The sequence below is a fragment of the Castor canadensis genome, chromosome X, assembly GCF_047511655.1.
Source record: "Castor canadensis chromosome X, mCasCan1.hap1v2, whole genome shotgun sequence".
In the NCBI taxonomy this organism is placed as follows: domain Eukaryota; kingdom Metazoa; phylum Chordata; class Mammalia; order Rodentia; family Castoridae; genus Castor; species Castor canadensis.
This window is the reverse complement of record NC_133405.1, coordinates 80,575,177-80,588,788: the sequence shown is the minus strand read 5'-3', so window position 1 is coordinate 80,588,788 and position 13,612 is coordinate 80,575,177. Positions and strand designations below refer to the sequence as shown.

Below are 13,612 nucleotides of genomic sequence, written 5' to 3'. Positions count from 1 at the left end.
GCTTTTCATTTGGGTGACATTGTGGTTGATGCTTTCAGTCCTCACCCGCACTATGTGAAGCTGGAAAGATTGTCCTCAAGTAGAAATCAAGGTTCAGATGAGATGTGGCACTAGCCCTCAGTTTCTAATGTTATATGTCAACATTAAGTCCCTTTTGCACCTGTCTCCTCCCAGGCATAACTGGAATGACACATGGCACCAAACTAGCCCCCTTCTCTGTTCATAGGAGTGGGCCTCTTACAAACCCCAGAGGGCCAGGTCTTGCAGAAGGAGGTGCTGGAAAGAACACTCCAGCGAGAGTCAGGAGATCTGGGGGCCAGGGCCAGACCCACCACTAGCTGTGACTCTCACTGAGGTACGGATTCTCTCCTGGCTGTTCCTCTAACACTTTTGAGCACTTTTGAGCTGCTGCTGCAAGTGTTGGGGAGTGGCGAGTCCTTTGATCTCATCTGAGATACCATGACCTACAGCAACCATTTTGGCAGCCTATGAATCCTCTTCCTAGCTATCTCTCAGCAGAGTAGGTATTGTTAATACCGTGATTTTCATGCATACACTGATAAGGAATTCAGCTCAAAAACATAGGAAACTCATGCAACTAGATAGCCAAAAAAAAAAAAAAAAGAAAGAAAAAACCAACCAAACAAACCCAATTTACAAGTGGGCTAAGGACTCACATAGACATTGTTAAAAAGAAGACCCACAGATGGTCTGCAGGTATAGGAAAAAGTGCTCAACACTAATCATCAGGGAAATGAAAATCAAAATCACAATGACATTACCTCACAACTATTAGGGTGGGTATTTCAAAGGATAAGAGATAAGAACTGGGGAAAGTATGGAATAAAGTTAACCATTTTACAGTGTTGGCTAATGTGAATTGGTACAGCCATTAAGGAAAACAAGACACATGTTTCTCAAAAAGTTGAAAGTATTACAACCATAGAATCTAGCAACCCCTGTTGTATATATATGTGTATCAGTAGCTTGAAGTAAATATCTTCATTCTCTCGGTTAGGCATCATTACTTACAATAGCTGTACAAGTGTCTGTCAATTGGTGAATAGATAAAGAAAATGTATCCTCTTTTTCTGTAAACACACATGTACACACACACGCACACACAATGCAGCATTATTCAGTAACAAAAAGATGAAACTCTTGCTATTTTTGTGTCATTTCCAACAACACGGATGACATTATGCCAAGTGCAGTAAGTCAGAAACAGAAAGACAAATGCTCTATCGTCTGACTTCAATGTGGAATCTAAAACAGTCCCAGTCAGAAAAGAAAAGTATAAAATAGGGGATACCCAAGTCAGGGAAGCACAAGGTAAATGGGAGATGCCGGTCAAAGGGCACAAACTTTTATTTGTAAAAGGGCCTGGGGCATGACTCAAGAGATGGTGCGCCTGCCTTACAGCACGAGAGAATGAGTTCAAAGCTCAGTATGGGGAACAAAAACTGAATGCATTATGAGATCAACGTATACCATAATGACGGTGCTTTCCATTATGTAGTTACACATAACTCATGCAATCTATGAAATATGGTACATAGTATATATATTGAACATGTTTTAAAGATACACACATTGAATCATATTAATGCATGAATTATATATTTGGTTACATATAAACGTACATACGTATATGTACATACTTAGATTTGGTTAGTGCTTCTTTGTATACTTGAAATTTGCAAGGGAGTAGATCTTATATATTTTCGTCACAAAGGAAATGTGGTGACACTGTGAGGTGAGGGATTTGTGGTTTAGCTTGGTCATGATAATCATTTCACCTATGGAATCATCACACTTGTATGGCTTAACAGAGTAATATTTTTAATTGTCAATTACACTTCAAAAAAGGCTGGGAAAAAACACCAACATGCCTAGGAGACGGTGACTTCCTGAGAACCTAGGCCAAATGGTCCACAAGTGCTGGCCCGAAAGAAGAGGGGACACCCATCCTGGAGCAGGTCCAGAGCACAGGGTCCCACAGGCTAGGAAAACAGCAATGTTAGTGGCAGATGAACAAAGAATCCCTCACATTCCATTTGCTGGTGCATTGGCTGGGGAACTATAATTTTTGGCACTGAGATTTCTAACAGAGTCCCCTCCACAGAGTTAGGATGAAGGGCCCCCTGTGCTCCAACCTCCGGTATAGCGGTTCCTTGTCCAGAGGAAATTATGTTGCAGTGTATCTCAAGGTCACCCCAGGAAGGCTGTGTCTGAAGGCCAACTGTTACTCCACTGGCCTCTGTGACACTTGGTGTTGCAGTTTCTCACAGGACCCCTCCACAGAGTTAAGATGAAGGGCCCCCTGTGCTCCAACCTCCGGTATAGCGGTTCCTTGTCCAGAGGAAATTATGTTGCAGTGTATCTCAAGGTCACCCCAGGAAGGCAGAAACTCTCCTCCCATATGGGGAGGAACACTCTGTAGTTGGAGGCAAGGCAGTCTCTTGCAGAGTCTCTGCCTTGAGGAGGGGTAGGCGTGTTTGAGAGCCCTGGGCCTGAGGCCCTAGCATAGGATCCACAGAGTCTTCCTCCACGTGCCTCGCCCCCCCACCCCCTACATAGATACTGCCCAGGCCTTCTCACATGAGAAGGCTGCATGCACTGCAGCGGAAGAGACATGCCATTCATTCCCCACTCCTGCCTGCAAGGGCCCAATGAGGGTCAGCCCTGTCAGTGGTAGGAAACTCGCAGGTACTTGGCCACCAGCCCCTGAAGCCACAAACCCCTTCCCCGAGCAAGCAGCCTTGCCTCAAGTAGGAGGGTGGGCAGGCATAGAGGGCTAAGGAAGACGCCAGAGCACCCCTTCCACATCTCCCCAGCCCCCAAAAGGGGCCGCTCCCTAGTGCACCTGAGGCTGTGGTCGGTGCAGAAAGTGACGTCAGATATCATGGCACAACAACTGTGAAGTGTGCGGGCACATTTATTTCAGGCTCAGTGACAGAGACACTGGGGAGAGGAGGGGCCTGCGGCAGCAGAGGGTCTTGGTCACTCTTCTTGACTCTGTGTCTACAGCTTGTGTGGTCTCAGCTTTAGAGTGGCTGGTATCCTCCCCTGAGAAGGAAAGCAGAGTGGCAAGTGTACCCTTGGGAGCCCTGGGAATTCAGTACTTGCCTGGGGGTCCCTTGGTTGGACAGGAAGGGTGGGCTGGCCTTGGTTATGAGCAGTGGGAGAGGCACAGGGTGGCCCCGAACTCTTACCTGAAGGACTTGGCCACATGCGCCAACAGTCTCTGGAAGCGATGCCTCCAAGCCCCTAGGGGACGCTTTGGCTCCTGGAGCAGCTCCTCCATGGTGTCCCACAACACAGCACGTTCCTCAGGGTCTTTTCGTGACACTTTCACATTCTGTAAAACAGAGTCAGTCGCCTCCTGCCTACAGGGCCACCAGGACTGCAGCCACTGTGATGTGCCTCCCCAACCTGGTACTTGGCATAGCGTGGTGACATGTGCAGTCTGAACCCCACGCCCCCGTGGAAGGTGACCATGACCAAGGAGAGGAATGAGACTTACCAGGTGAAGAGGTGGCAGGAAGGGAGTGAAGAGCATGCTTCCAGGCGTGTGTGACGTGCCAGGAGTGGCCAAGAGAACTTCCTTGAAGAGATCTGCTAAGCTGCCCACTCTGCAGGGTACAAAGTGGCCGAGGCCCACCCCCTACATGCCCAAGCCCGTTACCCCTCCCACCTTTCCCTCCTCCCACAGCAGAGTACACTGTGCTCAAGCAGTGGATACATTTCTGGTATGTGACATCTCCTCCATCCCTTCCTCCCAAACTTCCCATCTTTCTTTCACTCCTTTTCTTCTGCCCTCCGGACACCCGAGTAGGCTCAAGCCAGGTTCCTGCTTGCCGAACAGAAAATTCAGAGGTACTCAGGCAGAAGGTGAGTTCTCATTTGGTGGGAATGACACCGACAGGAGTGATTATGTAGCCCTCCTCACACCCCAATATGAGTTGTAGAATGACATCTGTCAAGGCCCTCAGGAAGTATGTGGTCAGAATAGGTCATCAAAGCAAGGAGAGTGAGCTGGCTGAGGCATCCAGGATCCAGACCGACCCTGGTTTTCCTATAGAGGGCAGGTGAGGCTCTGTCCCTGTGTCAGTCAGCATGTGGTGGGTGGTGGATGGTGGACAGGTATTTGGGGGCCTGGAGGGCTACGACAATATGAGGCAGACCGGGCACAGGTCTGGGCTGGGCTGAGTAGATGCCTGGCAGCAGAGGTCAATGCTTCTTGTTGCCTAATCCCACTGACTCAAATCCCACCCCTGAGGCTGGATTTCACGTGAACCTGCCAAGGGATGCGCCCCTCCCCCACTTTAACACCAGTCTGTGGGGTGGACACCACTGAGTTCAGGGGAACCCCCTGCAAGCAGCACCCTCAAGGGGAACAGGAAGCAGGTAGCCTCAGGATTTTATTTGTTCTTTAAAATAATGGTGCTGTGTGGCAAAGCATCTGTCACATGCCCCTGAGGATACACGGCTGATGTTTTCTGTGAGCCTCTCATGGGCCGTGCCCTGATCCACACCCAGCTGTGGCTTCAAGCCGGCCTATAAGGAAGAAGCCACGAAAGGCACGAGTAAAGCAGAAGGTGATGGCAGAAAGTTTATGAGGCAATGGGAGGACTGAGGAGTGGCAGTACCCCTGGCCCTGGGACTTGAAATAGGGTTAGTGAAGATTTAGTAAAGGAGTCGTGTCTGAAATGAGTGAAGAAAGCAGTTGGCCTAGAAAGAGAGGAAAGGGAGAGCATCACACCGTGTTGGCTCTAGAAGACACCGTGGGCTTTTGCACCTGACAATACATGAGCTCAGTTTTCTGTTCCAGAAGTTTGTGGAAGTGAAGGTGAGTCGTGAGGTTCGGGTACCGGATTAGGAAACCGGGCCTCACTGAGACATCAAACTCTGGCATTTGAAACGCAAAACTCTTTGTTTTTCAAACTTGTGGTAAAAGAACACTGATTACTTTTCCATTGTTGCTCATGCTTTTTTACATCCCGACTTTTCCATTTCCACTCAGGTCAATGATTTATTTTGAGTTAATATGTGAGGTATTGAGGTTTGTTGCTTTTTTCCTTAAGGACATCCACCTTTCCCAGTACCAATAGTCAATTTAATTCTCTCAGAGCTTTTGTAGGTCTCTTCCATTTCATCCATTGATCCATGTATCCTGTCCTGAGGTAACACAAGGCTGTTGTGATCACCACCCCTTTCAGTCATATCGGGAGCTTTGGGAGTGTAATTCCTCCTAGTCTCTGTCCCGTGCATTACCATAGAACTTTGAGAAATGGCTTTTCCTTTTAATGTTGCCCACGACAGAACTCTAGACCAATTGCTAGAGAATTGATATCCTGACCCTTTGGGTCTTCTGATCAGTTAATGTAATATGCTTCCCTTTATTTAGGTCTTTACTTTCTCTGGGCAATATTTTATAGTTGTCTCTGAACAGGTCTTTTACTTGTTCTCTTAAAATTCTGAAGAGATACTTCAGTTATTTTACTGGTATTATAAATGGCATTTAAGGCAATTCTGTCTCCAATTATTTGCTCCTAGCACACTGAAATCCAATGGGTTTTGTGCATATGGCCTTTGTATCCTGCAACTGTGCTAAGTCTTTTACGACATCTGGGCGATGATATGTTTTCTCCTGGAATACGTAGTAGTATTCTCTAGGTAAACTATGGTTCCACTTGTAAATGAAGCTTGTCTTTTACTTCCTCCTTTTCAATCTGCAGGCCTTGTATTTCATTTTCCTGCCTCATTGTGCCACCTAAGGAGGGCCTCCGGTATAATGGTGGGTTCACACGGGGAGAGTCTGTGGAGAGAGACATTCTGCCCTACTCTCCACCCTATGGCAAAGCCCTCAGTCTTTCACCATTAAATATGATGCCAGCAGCAGGTGTGTCAGAGAAGTACTGGGCTAGGTTGGTGATATTCCCTTATGATCCTAAGTTATCAGGTCTTTTCCAAATTTAATTATCAGGAATGTGTGCTTTCTGTTACTAACTTAATTTTCTGTCACATACTTGACAATTACTTTTCTTTTCTCTTATTCCACGAATGTTGTAAAATTAATTGGTGGATTTTTCAATGCTACAATGACCTTGCATTCCTACAATAAACTGTGCTTGCTAATGGGTTGTATTTTTCATACACCGTTGAATTAAAACTGCTAGAATTTCATGAGAGAGGTTTGCATCTAGGTTCATTAGGAATACTGGTCTGTAATACCATTGTCTTCACGTGCCAACTTCTTGGACTTTTTTTTTTTTTTTTTGGTATAAATGTAATGCTGACCTCAGAAAGTGAATTGGGAAGTGTTCCCTCTTGTTGTGTCTGAAAAAGCTCTTGTCAGACTGCTATCAGTTTTTAAAAGTATTTGATACTGGTCACCAGCGAAGCCATCTAGGACTGAGATTTCGTTCATGAGAATATTTTGAATTACAAACTCATTTCACATCTTTTGATGGCCCTTTTTGCTTCTCAAGGCCTTTCCTGGTCACTGTCACTTCATTGTAACCAGGATTGAATATCTTCTTCCCCCAAAGAGTCTCCTGGCACGTTTTACATGGGACCATAGATCCTTTTGCCTCAAAGTGTCCCTAGGTCTTCAATGCCCTGGCACTTTTCTTCCACCTCGGCACCCTCCACTGGTATGGCTTCTAGACTGAGATTTAAACAATGCTTCTGTTTCCTGTGTGAGCGCTGAGTCAGGCAAGTCAAAAAGTGTTCCCTAAGGCAGTCCACCGACAGTCTAGTATCTGCTGAACAAACCCCTCACTTCTTCTGTATTAAATGAAGTAGGTAAGAATTGGGCCTTTTCCACCCAGCGGATAGATGCCATGAAGGGCAGAAGAGGAGACAGGGCACACAAAATCGTGAGACTTCCTACCATTTGAATTTGGCTTTTTCTCGATTTTTCCATTCTCTTGATTGCGGTGGAATTTTGAATGGCTCTCAGATCTCCTGAGTCTCGGGTGTTTTGTGCTGACTTTTCTCCATGGGGGTGACAAGAGTCTGGAGTTTCCCTAGTCTCCCATTTTACTGACCCCACTCATGATTATACCTTTAAATTTGATTATGATTACAAACACAAATGAATCGTACAAACTATGGGATGCATTGTGATAATTCCATGTATGCATTGATCACGTCCACCCACCAGTCTCCTACCCTCCCCACCCTTCCCTCTCCCTGCCTCACCCGACCCCTTCCCAGTCTACCATATTCCTTGTTCTACCTCAGGCCGTCTTTGTATTTATTTGTTTTTCACTCTGCACATGTGAGAGAACACATGTGATATCACTTTTCTATTTCTGGCTTATTTTGCTTAATGTGATGCCCTAGGCCAATTCTATCTGTCTGCAAATCCCATGGTTTCGCTTTTCTTTATGACGGAATAATACTCCATTGTTTATATGTATATATGATACCATGATATAAAATATACACATATATGCATATGTATTCAATTTACTTTATGCATTCATCTGTTGATGCGCCTCTAGGCTGATCCCACATCTCGGCTATTGTAAGTAGTGCCACAATAAAGGTGTCTCTTGTGTACTGACCTCATTTCCTTTGGGTGCGTACCCAGGACTGAGAAAGCTGGATCACTGGAACTGGTAGTTCTAGTTTAACTTTTGGGGGAAACATCCATACTGCTTTCCTTACTGGCTGTGCTAATGTATACCCCCCACTAGGAGTAGGTAAGTGTTCCCTTTTCTCCACATCCTTGCCAGCAATTCTTAATAATGGCCATTCTACTTGGAGTGAGATCTAATTTCACTGCAGTTTTGATTTACATTTCAACGATGGCTACAGATTTTGCGCATTTTCTCATGTATTTATTGGCCTTTTGCATTTCTTCTTTTGAGAAGTGTCTGCTCATAGGGCTGGTGGAGTGGCTCAAGTGATAGCGTGTCTGCTTAGAAGTGTCTGCTCAGATCAGTTGCCCATTGTTATTGGATTATCATTTTATTCTTGTCAAGTTTTAGGCCTCTTCAGATGTTCTGGATATACCTTTGCATAGTGAGACAATTACTTCAGTCAAGCAAATAAAAGTACCCACCTCTCCACATAGTCGCCGTTGTTTTCTCCGTGTGTGATGTGAGCACCTGAATTACTCTCTTGGTATGCTTCCAGTACACATTCCTTGTGACTAGAGTCCACATTCTGCACGTGTCATCTCTAGACTCATTCATTCCACATAACTACAACTTGGTATGCTTTGGTCACTATCTCCCATTTTTCCCCATCTCCCTGTCCCTGGCAACCACCATTCTCCTTTCTGCTTGTACATGTTCGGCCATTTTAGATGGCACCTATAAGAGAGATTCTGTTGTATTTTTAGTTCTGCATATGGCATGTTTCTCTTAGCATTATGTCCTTGAAGTATACACATATTTTCACAAATGCATAATCTCTCTTTTATGGCTGAATAATACCCCAATATACTTGTGCCACACTGTCTGTATGCGTTATCTGTTAGTGACACTAAACAATATATGTGTGTATGCATATAATGTGGGTGTTATGCGTAAATCAGCAAATGTATATATTTTCTATGTTAATATATGTTATATAGCCCAAAACGTATACTTTGAGATATATTATACATAACATCCATTAATATACGTTAATATAAATGTATACGTAATGTGTAGCATATTGACCATATGGCACATTAGATTATCGTTACTTCTACATCTTATACTTGAATGTTTGTAACCTTTTACTAACGTCTCTCCATTTTTCCAGCACCTCACCCTTGGCGACCACTCTTGAACTCTACTTGTATAATTTCAATACTTTTTGTTCTGCATCTACTACCATGTCATGTAGTAGTATAATATTGCATAATTTAATGTCATATAATTAACATAAGATATGATATGATATAATATGATGTCATGTAACATAATCCCTATATGGTTTTTGTGGTGGGATTATTTTATCCTTTCACATTCAAACTACTGGCGACTCTTGAGTCTAAAGTGTGTCTGTTGTGGCCAGGATACAGTTGACTCGTGCTCTTACACAGCTTGCTTTATATGGCTGGGCTCAGTATATTTACGTTTAATATAATGAACAATAAGGTCGGATTTATGCTTTCCACTTTTCTATTATCCTGCTTACATCCAATGCTCCTCTGTCTCTCCACTGACGCTCTTTTGTTGTTGTTGTTGCTACCAAGATACCTTCTCGATGTACCCTGTCTATTCTCGTTTTGTTTCCTGCATTGGCAGGCTTTCTGTCACTGTGACAAAATCCCTGAGAAAAATCACCTTAACAGAGGAAAGATTTATTTTGACTCATGCTTCAAAGGCTTCAATCTAGGGTCACTTTGCTCCGTAGTTTCTGGATCTGTAGAGGGACAGAGCATCATGACGGCAGCACGTGTTGGAGCAAAGCTGCTCGCCTCCTGTGACTAGAAAGAAAAGACAAATGGATAGTGGGGCCGGGGGCAAGATACGCACCCAATAACTTGCGTCCTCCAAGTAGGTCCTGCCTCCAAACGTCTGTAACACGTGCAAACAGCCTAGGAAATCATGAGCCTACAAGGGGATTAAAATCCATACATGAGGTCAGAGCCCCCATGATCCAATCACTCCCCAGGCCCCACTTTTGAACCCTGCTGCACTGGGGACCAAACCTTCAACACATGAGATTTGGGGGGACATTTATAGTCCAAACCATAAACTTTCCTCACTGTATTTTTGAGGTATGTTCTAAGCGGTTGACACCCACGGGTGACAGTTAACATTTTAACATAAAAGAACCTAGTTAGATTAATACCAACTTAATTTCAATATTCTATCGTCTTGGGCCCACTGAAGCTCCAGACCCTCCTGTTCCTTTGTGCTATTATTGCCATAAAATTCTTCATACTGTTAATTTTTTTCATCAGGATATGTTCCTTATAAAGGGGGGGATGCATTGTGACAATTCCAAATAGGCTCATATTGGACAGTGATTAGATCACCCCTACCATCTCTTTCCCCTCAACCCCTCCCCGCCCCACTTAAAACTATTGCAAAGAGGTTTCTTTGTTCTATTTTGTATAAGTACATGAAGTCTATCAACCTTATTACCTTAATCTCTTTCGTTCACCCTTATCCCTCCCACAAGTACCCCCCACGCTGTACCTATTTTATAGTCCTGTCTCTCATTATTAATATCTAAGTTGATGTTCAAAGGGTTTTCTTAATGTATCCCTGCTGTGAGTGTACTTTACTTTGGTCCGTTCAACCTCTTCCATTGCTCTGCCTTACCCTTTAACCTCCCACCTCTCCCCCATTTTTCAGCAGCTTTCAAGACACATCCTTATATCCTCTACCCTCACAGATGTTATGTTTTACGATATTGTTGAGGCTTTATCATTCTCTTTTCTTTCTCTCCTTCCCTGAGTTCCATAGGGTAGTTCCACTATTACAACCGTGAGTTTTGTATATGATCATGTTTGGTTTTGTGTATATGTTTATCTTTTGGATGTATCTTCAACGTATGAGAGAAAACATGCAGCCTTTGTCTTTCTGAGTCTGGCTTACTTCACTTAACGTGATGTACTCCAACTGCATCCACGTACCTTCGAACCCCATAGTGTCATTATTCCTTATGGTTGAGTAAAACTCCATTGTATATATATATATATATACACGTACGTACGTATATATATATATATATATATATATATATATGTACGTACATATATGTTTACATTTTCTTGATCCATTCATCAGTTGTAGGGCATCTCAGCTGTTTTCATAGATATGCTATTGTGAATACTGCTGTGATGAACATCGACGTACAGGTGTCTCAACTGTATCCTGGCTACGTTCCTTTGGGCATTTGCCCAGGAGTGGCATCACTGGATCATATGGCGGTTCTATCTTTAGCTTTTTCAGGACCACACATAGTGCTTTCCATAGTGGTTGTACTAATTTGCAAGCCCGCCAGCAGTGTATAAGGGTTCCTGTTTTGGTGCATCCTTGCCAGCATTTGTTGTTGTTTTTTCCCTTGAATATGGCCATTCTAACTGGGGTGAGATGAAATCTTAGTGTAGTTTTGATTTTGGATCTCTTTCATAGCCAGGGAAGTCGGACAGTTCTTTATGTATTCATTAGCCTTTTGTACCTCTTCCTTTGAGAATTCCCTATTTAATTCTGTGACCCTTTCTTCATCGGGATGTTGATTCTTTGGAGGTTGAGTTTTTTGAGTTCCCTGTAGATTCTGGATTTTAGTCCCTTATCAGATGAAAAGGTGGCAAATATTTTCTCCCATTCTCTTAAGTCTAGTGACTGTTTCTTTTGCCATGTGGAAGCTCTTTAGTTTGTCGCAGTCCCATCTGTTCATTCCTTCTCTTAGAGGCTGAGTCTTTTCAGTCCTATTGAGGAAGTCATTCCCTATGCCTATGTGTTCCAGTGTATTTCCTACTACTTCCTGTAGTTGTTTCAAAGTTTCAGTCCTTATATTAAGGTCTTTGATCCACTCTGAGTTGATATTGGTACAAGGTGAGACGGGGATCTAGTTTCAGTCTACTATGTGTGGAGATCCAATTTTGCCAGCAACATCTGTTGAAGAGGCTATCTTTCCTCCATCGTGTGTTTTGGGCTCCTTCATCGAAGACCAGTAGGCTGTAGCTGCATGGGTTTATGTCTGAGTCTTCTATTCTGATCCATTGGTTTTCATGTCTGTTTTTGTGCCAATACCATACTGACTGTTTGAAGTTGGAAATTGTGATAACTCTAGCATTGGACTATTTACTCAGAATTGTTTTTGCTATGTGAGGTCTTTAGTGTTTCCACATGCATTTTAGGATTGATTTTCCGATCTCTGGGAAGAATGTCATTGGGAGTTTGATAGGGCTATCGCTGAACATGTAGATTGTTTTTGGAGTATGGTCATTTTTACAATGTTGATTCTACCAATCCAGGAGCAAGGGAGATCTTGCCATCTTTTTCATGTCTTCTTTGATTTCTCTCTTCAGTGGTTTATAATTTTCATTAAAAAGGTCTTTGGTTTCCTTTGTTAAGTTTGTTCCAAGGTACTTTATTTTTTAAGGCTATTGTAAATGGGATTGTTTCACTGATTTCTTTCTCAGTCTGTTAATTGCTGGTATACAGGAAGGCTGCTGATTTCTACATATTAATTTTGTATCCTGATTCTTTGCCAAAAGAGTTTATGATTTCTAAGAGTTTTTTGGTGGAGTTCTTAGGGTCTTAAGCGTATAGGATCATGTCATCTGCAAATAGGGATATTTTGACTTCTTTCTTCCTTATTTGGATCCCTTTTGTGCCTTGCAATTGTCTTATTGCTCTGGTTAGGAATTCCAAAACTATATGGACTAGAAGTGGAGAAAGCGGACATCCCTGTCTCATTCCTTTCTTTATCAGGAATGGTTTCAGTTGTTCTCTGTTTAAAATAACGTTGGCTCTAGGGTTTGTCACATATAGCCTTTATTCTGCTGAGGAACAGTCCTTCTATTCCTAGTTTCTTCAGAGCTTTTATCATGAAAGGGTGCTGAATTTTATCAAAGCTTTTTCTGCATCGATTGAGAGAAGCGTGCGGTTTTTGTCCTTGTTTCTGTTTATATGCTGTATTGCATTTATAGATTTACGTATGTTTTACCATCCTTGCATGCCTGGAATGAAACTGACTTGGTCATGGTATATGATCTTTTTGATGTCTTTTTTGAATTCTGTGTGTCAGTATTTTGTTGAGAATCTTTGCATCTCTATTCATTCAAGGGCTAGAGGTATAGTGAACATCGGGGGAATAAAAGTGACTAGAAATACCACACACCTCTCAATACTAGCACTGAATGTTAATGGCCTCAGTGCCCCCATAAAAAGACATAGAATAGAAAATCAGGTCAAAAAAACAAGACCCAACCATATGTTGCTTACAAGAGACACATCTCACTGAGAGAAACAAACACTGGCTTAGAATCAAAGGGTGGGAAAAGGTTTTCCAAGCAAATGGACCCCATACACAGGCAGGAGTCGAAACACTTATATCTGACAAAGTAGACTTCAGACTAAAATCATTCAGAAGAGACAATGAAGGTCACTTCATATTTATTAAAGGAACAATTCATCAAGAGGAAATATCAACTCTTACCATATTTGCACCAAACACAGGGGCATCCAACCACGTTAAAAAAAAAAAACCATAAAGGACTTAAAAACACAGATAGACGCCAACACAGTGACAGTGATAGTGGGAGACCTGAATATCCCACTGTCACCTGTCCATAGGTCGTCCAGGCTAAAAATCAACAAAGAAACTTCAGAACTGATCCACACATTAGACCAAATGGGCATAATAGACATCTACAGAGTATTGCTCCCAACCACCATGCAGTACACCTTCTTTTCAGAAGCAGATGGAACTTTCTCTAACCTAGATCATATTTTAGGACACAAAAGCAAGTCTTGACAAATTTAAGAAACTTGAAATAACCCCCCTGTATCATATCAGATCACAACAGAATAGAACTAGACCTCAACGACAAAAGAAACCATAGAAAATATCCGAACACATGGAGGCTGCACAACACACTGTGACTGAAAGAAATGAGGGAATAAATCAAAAAGTTCCTAGA

The 13,612-nt window shown here is 42.9% G+C and overlaps 1 protein-coding gene across 1 annotated transcript in view; it reads left to right on the top strand.

Annotated features, from left to right (window-relative positions):
* The window catches only part of LOC141419461 (doublesex- and mab-3-related transcription factor C1-like), a 54,938-nt gene that overhangs the window by 32,791 nt on the left and 8,535 nt on the right, over nucleotides 1–13,612 (top strand). The window lies entirely within an intron of this gene.